General features: G+C 46.6%; 1 long non-coding RNA gene across 1 annotated transcript in view; it reads left to right on the top strand.

The window, feature by feature from the left end:
* LOC109286097 (uncharacterized) overlaps positions 1-13,138 on the top strand; it is a 34,595-nt gene that overhangs the window by 7,814 nt on the left and 13,643 nt on the right. Inside the window, exon 2 of the long non-coding RNA XR_002094021.2 lies at positions 7,858-7,961. This is a non-coding gene — a long non-coding RNA (uncharacterized LOC109286097). The remainder of the gene's footprint in view (positions 1-7,857; positions 7,962-13,138) is intronic.

Genomic DNA, 13,138 nt, shown 5'->3' with positions numbered 1-13,138 from the left:
GGCCGGATAGAATGGCCTGGCAGCTTGCATCCGGCCCGTGGGCCGCATTTTGCCCACCCCTGTGTTATGAAGTCATAAGCAGGGCTGGGGGGGCGGGGGTGAGTCCTCAAAATGTAATACCTGAATATCCAAAATAAAAAGGGAGGGGATGCGGGGAGGGGATGCAGGGCAAGGGCAACTGGAGGCTCCGGTCCTCCATAGAGACACTCTGATAGCCAGCCAGAGCGTCTCTGTGGCTGGCCCTTGCCCCAGTGCTGAAGCATGCTGCCTGCCCATGCAGGGACAGCAGCTGTGCAGGTTGCAGGGACCTGGACCCGGGCTCCATTCCAGGTAAGTAGGAGGTGAGGAGGTGCTGGGGGGAGGGCCTTGATGGGGGGCACAGCATGGGAGGGGTGGGTTCCCTGCCTACCCCCCACAGGGCCCACATGCCCCACCTCCACATGGCCCCGGCCCCAGCCCCAGCCCACAGGTCATCAGCAGCAGGTATCAGGGCGCTCAGGGGCCTTGTGGCACAGCCCCCTGCCTGGCACACTCGTGGGGATTGCTTGTTATGCTGGGCTGAGTCCTGTGTGCATAGCCTCATGCTTCATTGGGCCAGCTGGTTCCATGCATAAAGGACCCAGCCTGGCATGACCGGTGGTCCCTTTGAGCGGCGCAGGGCCCCAGGTAACAGCCTGGAGCTGCCTGAAGATGCATGGCCCTATATGGCACCACACTGAGCTGGGCTGCACCCGTGCAATGTGGCAGAGGCAGCACCAGGTGGCCAGGGCCGAGCCGCGCTGCCCCGCACTGCGCAGCGGCGGCTGTGCCAGGAGGTCCCGAATGCACCAATGACTGCTGCTGCTGCCAGTGAGCTGCAGGCTTCTGTTTGGGGGCTGTGGCCCTGTTTTGGGGGGGGGGGCTGTGTCCCCTGTGGAGTGGGCAGTCCGGGAGCTGTGGGGGGGGGCAGGGGACCCAGCCCTCCTGAGCAGTCCCCCTCATGGACTACCCCACAGTCCACCCTCAAACCCAGCACCCCCAAGCCACCCCCACAAACCCGCACCCACATACCTGGCCCTGTGGGTCAGGAGTGAGGGGACTGGGGCAAGGCACAGGCTGTGGGTTGAGAGTGAGGGGAAAGGGCAGGGGCAGGGCACTAGCATATCAGTGCTGCTCAGCGCTGCACATTCTGGTGAGTGAAGGGGCAGCTCTTATTTTTCTACAACAAAAAAGCCAAAAGTAAATGCCAAAGTGTATAGATATTTAGAATTTATTTAATTATGATTATAGAGGCACTGGTAGGCTTCCAAATTGCTTTAAACTTGTAAATATATCAATAAAACATTGCCCTCTCTATATATAGTGGCATTTCATTTTAATGAAAGAACACTTTGTTTGGGTATTTTCATGAGATAATTTGAGATTCTTATCAGAGAGTTTGCAATTTTTAAATGAAGAACGCCAGGATTTCTGATGGTGAAACAAATGGTGAAAACCAAGCAGAGGAGCCTGTCCAGGGCCAGCAGTAGGGACCCAGTTGGAGGGCAGATGAGGTGGCTGACCTGTTGACCACTTGGACAGTTCAGAATAGGCCACTGCAAGGAGCGCATCTTCTGGGCAATAGCTGCCCAGATAGCAGAGCGGGGGCACCCCATCCAGATCTGGCAGGTGTGCAGCCATGGTGCCGTGGATCCAAGGGGGGGCAGATGCTGTCGCAGGTGGCAGCAGGTCATAGCCAGGCAGCAGCCCCCACTGCCAGGCAGCTGCAATGGGTAGAGGGGGCAGGGATCACTCCAGGTCAGAACTGCTTCAGCAACCCAGCTGGCACAAGGGGTAGTGTCCCCAGATACCAACTGGCTGGGCCTCAGACGCTCCTATCTATTTGTCCATCCGATTGCCATGGGCAAGGCCCACCCGGCTAACTTGTAGCCCCTTTTTACGGGGGCTAATGGAAAAATGGAACAACTAAATTCTTGGGACAACTAATGAAAAAATCAGGGTGGGAGTGTTGAGTGGGTCAAAACCTTTGAAAATAAGTGCGCCTGAGGGGGACACCGAGAAGAGCCCCCCAGGTCACGCCCACCAGTCCTCAAAGGCATCCAAGGAGCTGGTGGACACCCACTGGTGCTCTGCCCAGAAACGTGCACAGACAAGTGAGAGTAAAGCGGTTCCACAGTCTCCGGGCACATTCCTGGCCAGAGCCTCCTTCCTGGTCAAGTACAAGGCCCACTTGGCCAGGGCCAGGAGGAGGTTGATCAGGAAGTCCCAGTACTTGGTGGGGCCACAGATGGGGTGACCAAAAAGGTGGGGGATCCTCAGAAGTTCCTGAGGAAAAGTAGCCCTGAGCTGCTTGCCAGGGCAGGTTATTATACTGCTGGGGCCAGCACAGGTGCTGGCACCAGGCTCTAGCACCCCCTGCCTGCCAATCTGGGAGGACCTGGGCAGAGTTATTTTGCCTGAAGTGGCACAATTTGCCCCACAGTAAAATACAAGTCCAGGCATGTGCACTGAAGCAAAAATCCCCAGCTCAAATTTGTGCCACTCCTATTTGAGCTGCTGCAAGTGCACAAGCCTGTATTTGTGGACATGCCCACTAGGTTTTGCTACGAAGTCTTGACCCATGCTTGTGGCTGCACACTAGCGTGAGAGTATTGCATCAAGCATGGAGGTCAAACAAGAACCATTTCAGAGCTGATGATGATGGGTGATCACTTGTGAATGCGTAAAATTGTTTTCCAGGGATCTTAATAGTGTATCCAGGAGGGATGGGGCACTGCATTGCTGTGTTAGATGTTCTGATGTTCTTTTCGCCTGTTCCTCTTTTCCTCTTCTGCCTGTCGCCGAGCTGTTCTAAAGTGCTGAGGTCCCTCCCAAAGATCCTTCCTCCATTTTGGTCGGTCCTGAGCAAGGGTCTCCCAAGTGTTGATGTTGATGTTACACCTCTTCATGTTTGCCTTCAGGGTGTCTTTGAAGTGCTTTCTTTGCCTTCCGCTACTTCACTGACCTTCTTTCAGCTGTGAGAAAAAGATTCTCTTTGGAAAGTGGGAGTCAGGCATGCAAACAACATGACCTGTCCAGCGAAGTTGGTTTTGGATGACCATGGCCTCAATGCTGTTGGAATTTGCTTCAGCCAAGATGCTGATGTTTGTGCATTTATCCTCCCAGCTAATCTGAAGGATCTTGTGAAGGCACCATTGATGGTACTCTTTCAAGCTCTTGAGATGTCTTCTGTATGTGCTCCAAGTTTCCGAGCCATACAGAAGAGTTGGAATGACAATGGCTTGATAAACCAAGAGCTTTGTTTCAGCAAGGATGTCGTGATTTAAGAAGACTCTCTTATTCAGATGTCCAAAGGCTGATCTGGCACATTTCAAGTGGTGGTGTATTTCTGTGTCAATGTCTACCTTTGATGAAAGCTGGCTTCCAAAATACGCAAAGTGATTCACGTTCTTCAGCAATTCTCCATTGATTTGAATGGAGAGGGGGTTTGTTTCTCCATTTGGAGCAGGTTAGTAAAGGACTTGTGTTTTCCTGATGTTTAGAGTTAGGCCAATCCTCTTGTAGACTTCCGAGAATACATTAAGAATGGTTTGGAAGTCCGTTTCAGATTAAGCAATGACAGCATTGTCATCTGCATACTGGAGTTTCATTATGGATGTTCTTGTGGTTTTCATTTTGGACTTGAGTCTGAGGTTGAAGTCTTCCATCCATCCTATACACAATTTCAATTCCGGGTGGGAGATCTGTCGACGAGGTGCATTACGGTGAAGATGAAGGTGGAAAACAAAATTGGAGCGATGACGCAACCTTGCTTCACTCCAGTTTTTTACCTCAAATGGTTCTCTTTGATTCCTGTTGTTAAGAACCCTTGCTGAGATGTTGTCATGGTGAAGTCTCAGGACACTAATGAACTTGCTTGGGCAGCCAGTTTTGGACAGGATTTTCCATAAGGCTTCACAGTTTACAGAATCAAAGGCTTTACAGAAGTCAATTTTTGTTTACAACACTTCTCCTGGATTTGACATGCTGCAAAGATCATGTCTGCAGTTCCTCGAGATGGTTTGAAGTTGCTTTAAGATTCTGGAAGAATTTCTTTCTGCAAGTGGGAGAAGGCGGTTAGCGAGGATACGGGCGATGACTTTCCCAGTAGTGGCCAACAATGAGATGCCTCAGTAGTTTCTGCAATCAGCTCTGTCCCCGTTCTTGAAGATGGTAACAATCAAGGCATCCCTTTGGTTGGCTGGGATTTCTTGTTCCAGATTTTAAGGATGAGGACATGAAGCTGACGCATAAGTTGTTCTCCTCCTCCTTTGAAAATCTCTGCAGGTATTCCGTCAACACCGGCTGCCTTGTTGTTCTTCATTTTCTGAAGGGTAGGCGGCAAACCAAGGTCTTCTATGATTGATTGCTTTTTGCAGAAAATTGTTGATCTTATCTTCATCGACAGCTGAGTTATGATTCAGAAGGTCCCGGAAATGTTCTTTCCAGTGAGCATTGATGGATTCACTGTCTTTGAGGAGTGTTGTTCCATCCTTTGATCTTAGAGGATTAAGGCCTTGAGTGGTAGGGCCATAGACAGCTTTGGTGGCACTGAAGAAGCCACGAGTGTCATGGATGTCAGCAAAATGTTGGATTTCTTTGGATTTCTGAATTCACCACTCATTCTTCAGTTCTTGTGTTCTCCTTTGCACCTCTGATTTTTTGTTTGTTTGTTTGTTGGTGTGCATTTTTCTTGATGGCAGAGTTGATGTCATTCTGCCAGGCACAGAAAGCTTTCTGTTTTCTGTTGATGAGACCTTGAATTTCAGTGTCATTTTCATCAAACCAGTCTTGATGTTTCCTGGTCTTGTATCCTATGGTATTCTCACAGGATGAGAGAATAGCTGTCCTGAGTCTGGTTCAGTGCTCTTTCTGGGTGCTCTGTTGGTAGTGTCTCATTCAGGAGTTGCTGGAATTCTCTCTGCTTGAGTGGTTCCTTCAAGCACTCAGTGTTTAACTTGCGCCTGATCTGCTTCCTTTGCATTCTTCATTTAAGAGTAATCCTGATGGACATGAAGGAACAGATGAGGCAGTGATCAGCAAAGCAAACACCCACTGCCATGACTAGGAACTTCCAGATCTTGCAGTCCTGTCCCCATCACCGCTCTGATCACTGGAGGACATTACTGTTGTGCAGAGGTGATGTATGATTCCCATAAGTAAGACACATGTGTGTGACTTCTTTTAGCATGAGGATGTTGTCGTATGCCAACAAACTCATGGTCCTTGACAGATAGGGATCTAAGTCCAATGGTATGGAATCCAAAATGATTGGAGACCCTTGATCTGCTGCAGCTTTTGTCTGCCTTCACAGCCACTGAAAAAGGCTTTTCTTCCATCTGGTCTGCTGCTGAGGTCTTTTTGGATCACTCTTAATCGGAAGCCTCCCCCTCAACCTTGCTGCCATGGGTGACCCTACCAGGAGCATGAAGCTCCCGATGGCCTTGCTCTCAGAATCATTGGAACATGTAAACCTCTCCACTACTACAAGGTGGCGATCTCCAAAGAGGATTTCAGAGCTAGTAGTAGGTTAGCAGAAGTGTGAAGTGGGCATGTCGAGAAAAAGAGGGCACATTTTGGCAGGCACCAGAGAGAGAGAAAGCATGGATACACAAACATGTGACGCCATGTCCATAGGGGAGCTGCTTATTGGGAGTGCATAGCAGCTCTCGTATTCTGTTGGGTGTGGACAAGCTGGGAGCCAAACAAATGTAGTAAAACTGTCTCAGCTATAATCCTGGATGAAGCCTTGCTAAAATTGGAGGTATTCTGCTACACTTGTATCATTTCTAGCTTGTCCACATGCTGTGTGGTTCCAAGTAAGGGTCCCTCCTCCCCTTCTGAAACCGCTCCAAATGTACATGGGCTCATACCACTAGAGACCATGAGACGGGAGATCTCATCTTCTGTTATGGGAGAGAAGAATAAGCAGTAGGTGAGGAAGATTCTGCTTAGGATGGAAGGAAGAAAAAGGTTTAACTTGGTCTAGATTAGGCTGAGTCCTAGAAAAAGGATGTTAAGTGGGAGAGGAGGGCTGTTTACTGGCAGTTGTGCAGTGATACTTGCAACTGAGCAGTGACACTGCCAGGTTTGAATTAGTACTATCCAACTAAATCCAGAATGCAGTTTTTTCCTTTCTCACCCCAAAGTGTTTCTCTACTAGTTTCCTATTCTTTTATGATATGATGCTATAATGCATGCATGTGGGATAAGGGTACATCCACGTGGAACAGAGTTTGTAGGCAATTCAGGCTGAAAAGCTTATATCTTTATTTTGGGTTTTTCGTATTGCTTTATTTAATTTTTATGTCATCGCTTTGAGCCTTTCTCCCCAGTTAATACTATAGCAAGGTAACATAGCTCTATAGCCTTCCTTGGTTGGTAGACTACATTTCCTTGGCATTCTTTCTGGTAGTGTTGTATAATATAAACATATTTTTTTATTGCCATCTCACTGATACAATGAGTTTTCCAAAGCACAAACAGCTTGCTTATGAACTCATATAATTCTACTAAACTTTAAGACCATGAGGACTAAATACAGACAGTCAAAAAGCCTGAGGCTGAACCAATTCAATCTTCACAGATTTGTCTATGCTGTGTAGAATAAACGGATAAGCCAGTGAACAGACATTCAGTTTTGATTCTGGAAATGCTACCACATGCCTGCAGTGGCCCAGGCCAGAAGCCAGGGGGGCACTAAAGCATGCCTCTCTGCAGAGGGCTTGGGCCAAAGCTAGCCCACCTACTCTGTGAAAGCAAGTTTGTAGGGGACATGCAAAACATTGTGGGATGCTGGGGGACTGTGAGTTAACTTGAATCTGAAGGGGACCTGAGGAAGAAGTTCAATAAACTGATTTAACTTAAATCAGGTACATCCAGGCTTATCTTAAACTAGTTTTGGCCATTTTGAAAGCAGTTTATGTGCACTGAACTTCTGTTGTATTACAGATTTGAAGTAGTTTTTCATTGCCAGGGATCCTGGTTTTCCCTGATTTTAAAACCTCTCATTCTCTGATTTTTAAAACCCCCCAAATCTGTAATGTAAAATGAAAGTCTCTTCCTTCCCCCCCCCCCAGCCTCCCTGGCCCTGTTGGTGCCTCTCAATCCCCCCCTATCTCCCCCCCAGCTCTCTGGCCCTGCTCATGTCCCTCACTCCCTCTCACAGCCCCCCCCCAAGCCCTGCTGGTGCCCGTTGCTCCCCACCCACAGCCCCCTGCCAGTCCCAGCCCTGCTGGAGCGGGCCTCCAGCTGCCAGGGCTATGGGGCTAGGGACCCAGGTCCACAGCCCGGCGGCTACTGCAGCAGAGCACAGCACAGAGCTCGGCCTTAGCCCCAGCCCCAACCCCAGCCCTGCCCAACTCCCTCCCTTGCTCCCTATGTGGGTCTCAATCCCCCTTCTCACTTACCAGTGGGAGCTGCTCTCCAGGCTGTACATACACATGGTAGCCCCTGCCTGACTGCCCTCCTTCTGCTCCACCCAGCCCCTTGCAGGCTGGAACTCTGCCAGCCTGCAGGGAGCTCTTTGCAAAACTGCAAAATCTGCGGGTTTCTCTGGTAAAATGAGAAATCTGCTTTTTCCTCTGGTAAAGGGGAAAATCTGTGATTTTTTTTTTTTTTTCTCCATTTTGCTGCTCATCGCTTATACTGGTTTATCTGCAATTTCTGTCCCAAGCCAAACTGTATAAGGAAGGGACAAGCAGAGGTGTTGGAGGTCAGTGCCAAAGTCCTTTACAATGCCTCAGGTCTCTTAGAGTGAATAGATTTTTATTCTTGTAAATATCTGGTCTAAAGGTCCCACAGTTCCTTCAACTGATGCATCTCTTGCTTTTTTTTCAGGAAACAGAGGAAGCCTTAAACTTCAGCAAAGCCAAGTGGCTGTAAGGGGCTTCACATCTCTGCAGAATGTTATATGAACATTTCTTTGGCACTGGGATCAAAAGGTAAGTAACAAGTTGCCATTAGAACCTTGCTGTATCCCCATTTTCTATACTGGAAAAAAACATTGAATAAAGTTCATCAGGACATGGTACCTACTCACCATTTTGTAATTTTTGGATTCTGTACTGTACAAGATTTGGACTGGCAGCAGCCTGTTCTTAATACCTACCTAATTTAATCAGATTATAAATACAACTTGCAGGTTACACTAACCTTATTATAACACAAATAACTCATTAAATATGTTCTTTGCAGGGCTCTGTCAGGTAGTTTAATTTATGCTGGATTGACCTTCAAAATCAAGGAAGCTTGTTTAACTTGGCCCACATACCAGCTACCAAGCCAACCATATAGTGAGTGAAGTGGATGCAGTACCAGGCACAGAACTACTTCCTTTGATAAGGAGTACAATTAGAATAATATTGAGGTCCCATGAACTCCTATGTGACTTTTTGATGATGTAAGACGGATAGATAAAACAGGAGACAAGTTAATAAGGTTTTTTTCACATATAGAGAAGCCCAAAGTTCAGGGAGAGCATACCTGCTTGAACAACGTAGCTCTGGTATTTTACACATGAAATAAACCATAAGCCAGAATCCTAAATTCTTTATAGAAAGTTCTAAAACAGGAGCAGGCAAAATATAGCCTGTGGGCTGGATCTGGTCTGCCAAGCACTTCCATCTGTTCCACCGTGCCCACAAACAAATTGTACCCTGCCTAGGCCTTCTGCCCATGAGGGTGGGAGCAAGGTGCCCACATGTACACCCTCCCCCCTCCAGACATACCCTATTGTGCATCGCTCCCACCCTCGTGGGTGGAAGGGCCCAGCCAGCACACAGCCTCCGGGTGGGGCTGTGGCTACCGCTCTCCTGTTCTTCTTCCCTGGTCTGCTGCTGACTCCAGGCAGCAAGTAGGGAAGCAGCAGGGGCAGAGCTGCAGCTGGGCTGGAGTGCAGAGTATGGGGTTGGGGTGGCCGCTGCGTGGAGCCTGTGCCCAGGGGCGTGGTGGCTGTGCGGAGATTGGGTGGGCCCAATAGGGTGTGGGTATGAGGGAGGGTGGGGGGCTTTGGGGGCTTCCCCACAGTCCCCCCACATCATGCAGCCTGAGCAGGTGGTGGCAGCAGCAGCAGATGGGACATTCAGGGTGCTCATGCCTTTGGAGCACAGCTTCAGCGAGTGCTGCACATTGCAGCGAGGGATGCAGCCTCTGCTAGACAGTCTGTATCACCAGTGCTCCCTGCTGCACACATGGAGCCCCCTGCATTCGCAAAGCACTGGAGGGAAGCCCCAGGTGCAAGAACTGGCTGCCTTCTCCTCTGGAGCTGCACAGCAGGGGAGGGAAGCTCCAGGTGCCTTCCCCTGCAGGGCAGGGAAGGCAGCTGGCTCCAGTGCCTGGGGCTTCCCTCCCATGCCCAGAGAGTGTGCAGAGCGCTGGTGATGTGCAGTGCTGGCTGGAGCTGTGCCCTGCTGGGCACCAGTGTCCTGAGTGCCCCGCCTGCTACTGCTGTGCCATAGAGGGAGTGCAGGGGGATCCCCAGACCCCCCACCCTCTCTCAGAGCCCACAAATGCCACACACCCACACCCTGTTCCCACAACCCCCAACATAACCTATGCCCCCCCACACAACCACCCCACCTCACCCCACACGCACACGCACGCACACAATGTACGAGACTAAGATTTTATTTTTGAGTTATTTATGCAATCACCTCAATATACAGTTTGGTTTTTTTTTGTAATAAAATTAAAATATGTTATAGTAGTTTTTGTCTTTTAGTGTACGATTGGTTTTTTTACGGTTCTAAGATGGCAATCCCCCCCCCCCCCCCCCCAGGAGTATTTCTAGGGGACAAGGGGAAGGACTTCAGGTGACAAAGGTCAGGGGTTAAGGGCAGGACTTCCAGTCCCAAGATGGTGACCAGGGGGTGGAGCAGCTGTCAAGCAGTGGGACTATCCATGCAGACCTCAACAGCTAACCAAAATTCGTTAAGCAGCCTTCTACCCGAAATAATTGCCTACCCTGTTGTAAAATAATTTTTTCTCAAAGACTTATGATCTAATGTCCCCCAAATCCTTACTATAGAAAATTAGGTTTGGAAGGGATCTCAACCCTATTTTACATGTATGCCTAAATGAACTTGCCCAGGTTCTCCTGCAAAACCTTCCTATACGAATAGTCTTTTTGTCATCATTTGGACTAATTATCTGAGTTAAGAATTCAGGATTCAGCCTGAAGTAAAGGAAAAAAATCCATGAAATTTAATGTGTTCCCATGTTAGTGCTACAATTCTTGCTTGTGGTTTTTTTTGACTTGTCATATGGTTTGACATTTTTCTTCCTGCCTCAGGAGAGCTTTTTTAATGTTTGGGATAAGTGTTTTTTACATGGAGACTTAAGATGAGTGTACACTTTCTCTAAGTGTGTGGGAGGGGAGTATAAGGTGTATATATACAGGTAGTATTCAAAACTTAACTTGTTTTACTCTTTATTGACTGTTTTAAAACCATCTTCTAAGACATGTAATTACCTCAGATTAGTTAGCCATCAGTTAACTTGAGGTAAACTCAAGTATATATTCATCACAAATGTTTCAAGTTTTGAAGATTTAAATATTAGCAAAAGCTTTTAATAGCTACATTTAATTGCTTTGGTCTATGGATCTTCTATCCCAGTTGTAACTTACCTCAACTTCAGGGGTTTGTTAAGGCCAATGCTTTGAGGCAGTACTCAAAGGCTAATGAGATTCAAGCCAGAGTCCAAAGGGAAGCTTTATATTTCAACCTTGACCCTTGCTCCCCTCTAGAGGTAATTCATAGGACACAAGTCATTACTTTTTATAACATGCAGCCACAGAATTTCAGATTAGAAATAGTGTTATGTATATTGCATGACTGCTCTTTTTGCTGGTATTAAGTATGATTGTGTGGTGATGAAGCTGTGTGTAAAGCTTAAAAGCTTGAATTTCTGGTGATCAGTTAAAGTTACTGTTGTATACCAGACACTCATCTACTAGATAGTGAAGTGAGATGTCATATCACCTGTTAATTTGCTTTGTTTCTTGCAAGTGTGTTTGTAAATTTAAGGTTTGCTTGGCAATGTTAGTCAGCTGAGGTGATAATGAGCAAGTAGCCATGTATCCTGGTTGCATACTTGCAGGTTTTGTAATGATTTTTTTTTTTTGCAGTGGTAGAATTTTGCATAGGAAATGTACTGTTTTCTGATGGTGTTAGCTCTACTTTGAATACCACTCTAAATGCTTGTTTCAATAAACAGATTTTTGTAAGTTTTGTATAGCAATTACAATAACTAATAAATCTCCAATGTCCATTCTATTTGGTACCACTGTTTTTTTGGAAAGAAAACTTGCTTTAGGCTTAAAGAGTGAACTTACCTTGCGTGTAATATTTTAATAAGTTGTTTCAAAACAGCCAGTGGGAAAAACAACATTTTTGCAGTTTGTGTGTCATTATCTTACTTTAAGCTTTTGACGTTCAGGTCTGCTTATACCTGAACAAATGATTTCCTCATGCCCAATCAATGGGGACAAATTGTGCAGAAGCTTGGATCTTGTGAAGCTCCAAAGGTTTTTTGGGTGGAGGGGTTCTTTTTCCTAATATCATTTGTTGGACCAGCTATATAGTTGGGATAGAGGTTGGTCCAGTAAAAGATATCGCCAAAAACAAAACAAAATAAAAACAAACAAACAAAAAATCACATTGCCTCATATATTTCCTGGGCTACAAGTGTACTCCAATCCCATTTTGCATAGATGGTAACTCAGTTATAGTTATTTTAGGCTTTCTGGTTCTGTGATAACAGTGGCTTCCTGGATGATGGATATTTTAAAAATACCAACACAATGTCTTACCTGCTTGCATCTTATGTTCTTTAAAGTATCATATGAGGGGGTTGCTTTCAGTAGGAAGATGTGAGGACTGTAGAGTCCTACATGCTGAACATCACCTATGTTTCAGATGGTGACAAAAATGGAGCATTTCAAAGTATTCCCCTGTGCCTGAAGCACCAGAACCATTAGCTGTAAACTTCATAATCTTCTCCAAAATGTCCTGGCCCTGATTACATAAGCTTGCTTTAATTAGCATGTCTATATCAGAATACCTGTCTCATAATTTGGCCGTCTTAAAACTTACTACAGTATACTGTTGGTGGGAAGGTTGAGTACTTTGAAGAGTATCAGTTTGTAATTAACAACCCCATAGTTGCTTCGAGTTTTCTGACACCACCATAGTACATTAAAATATCATAACATACCATGTTTCTCATGAAGCAACTACACATTGTCACATAGTATCAAACTGCAGACTGACCTTTTTATTTTAGGAAAGAATGCTTCATACAAACAATACATCTCCCATTATCCTGGATTTAGAATGTTAGAGCAGTCTAAAGAGGACTGAAGTTTTAGGTTTACTTTACAATAAGGAGAAACAGGAGGTTCAGTTTCCCATTTTGGTGTCTCTGACTATTTAGTTCAGTGGTTTACACAGACAAAAAGCTGGTATAAATGTGGTGATGAAGTCAAGTGACTTGATACACATTCTGTCATGAAAATTTAACTGTAAAGCCCAATAAGATATCTCCCACGTCATGGATTGGCCAAAAGCCCAGTTCTGCTTCTACTGGCATCAAAGGAAGACTCATGATTGACTTCCAAGGGAGTAGGATTAGGCCCCATTTCTGACATCAAATGAAGGGTTCTCAATTTGTGATGAACTTATTCCAAGGAAAAACATAAGACTTATAAAAAAAAAATTCATCCATTTGGCCTATGACAAAAGAAATATGAGATGCCCTTTTCTCGTAACAACAGCCTTTTGTACCCTACCTTGGACTTCACTGTTTTCATTTTTCTGGTGCCTGCAGATCGTATTTCTACCCACAGTCAGTCCTAAAGGGCCTGACAGATGTGCAGGCCCCCACTCTAAAACATAATCCTTTACATAAAATGCCATGAGTTGGAGCACCCACCCCAACCCAACAGATTATTCACCTGTTGGGTCAGAGGTGGGGGGAAATTGAGCCTGAGGAGCTGCCACTCTCTCCTAACCCCACCTCCCCTCCCAGCTCCTGTGCTGCCTGCAGGAAGGGTTGGGGGGGATGAGGGAGGAGAAGTGAGCTGCCAGTTGGTGTTTGCCTGGCCTGAGCTGGAGTGGGG

Source organism: Alligator mississippiensis, chromosome 10 (assembly GCF_030867095.1).
Source record: "Alligator mississippiensis isolate rAllMis1 chromosome 10, rAllMis1, whole genome shotgun sequence".
In the NCBI taxonomy this organism is placed as follows: domain Eukaryota; kingdom Metazoa; phylum Chordata; order Crocodylia; family Alligatoridae; genus Alligator; species Alligator mississippiensis.
This window is presented reverse-complemented; position numbering and strand designations above follow the sequence as displayed.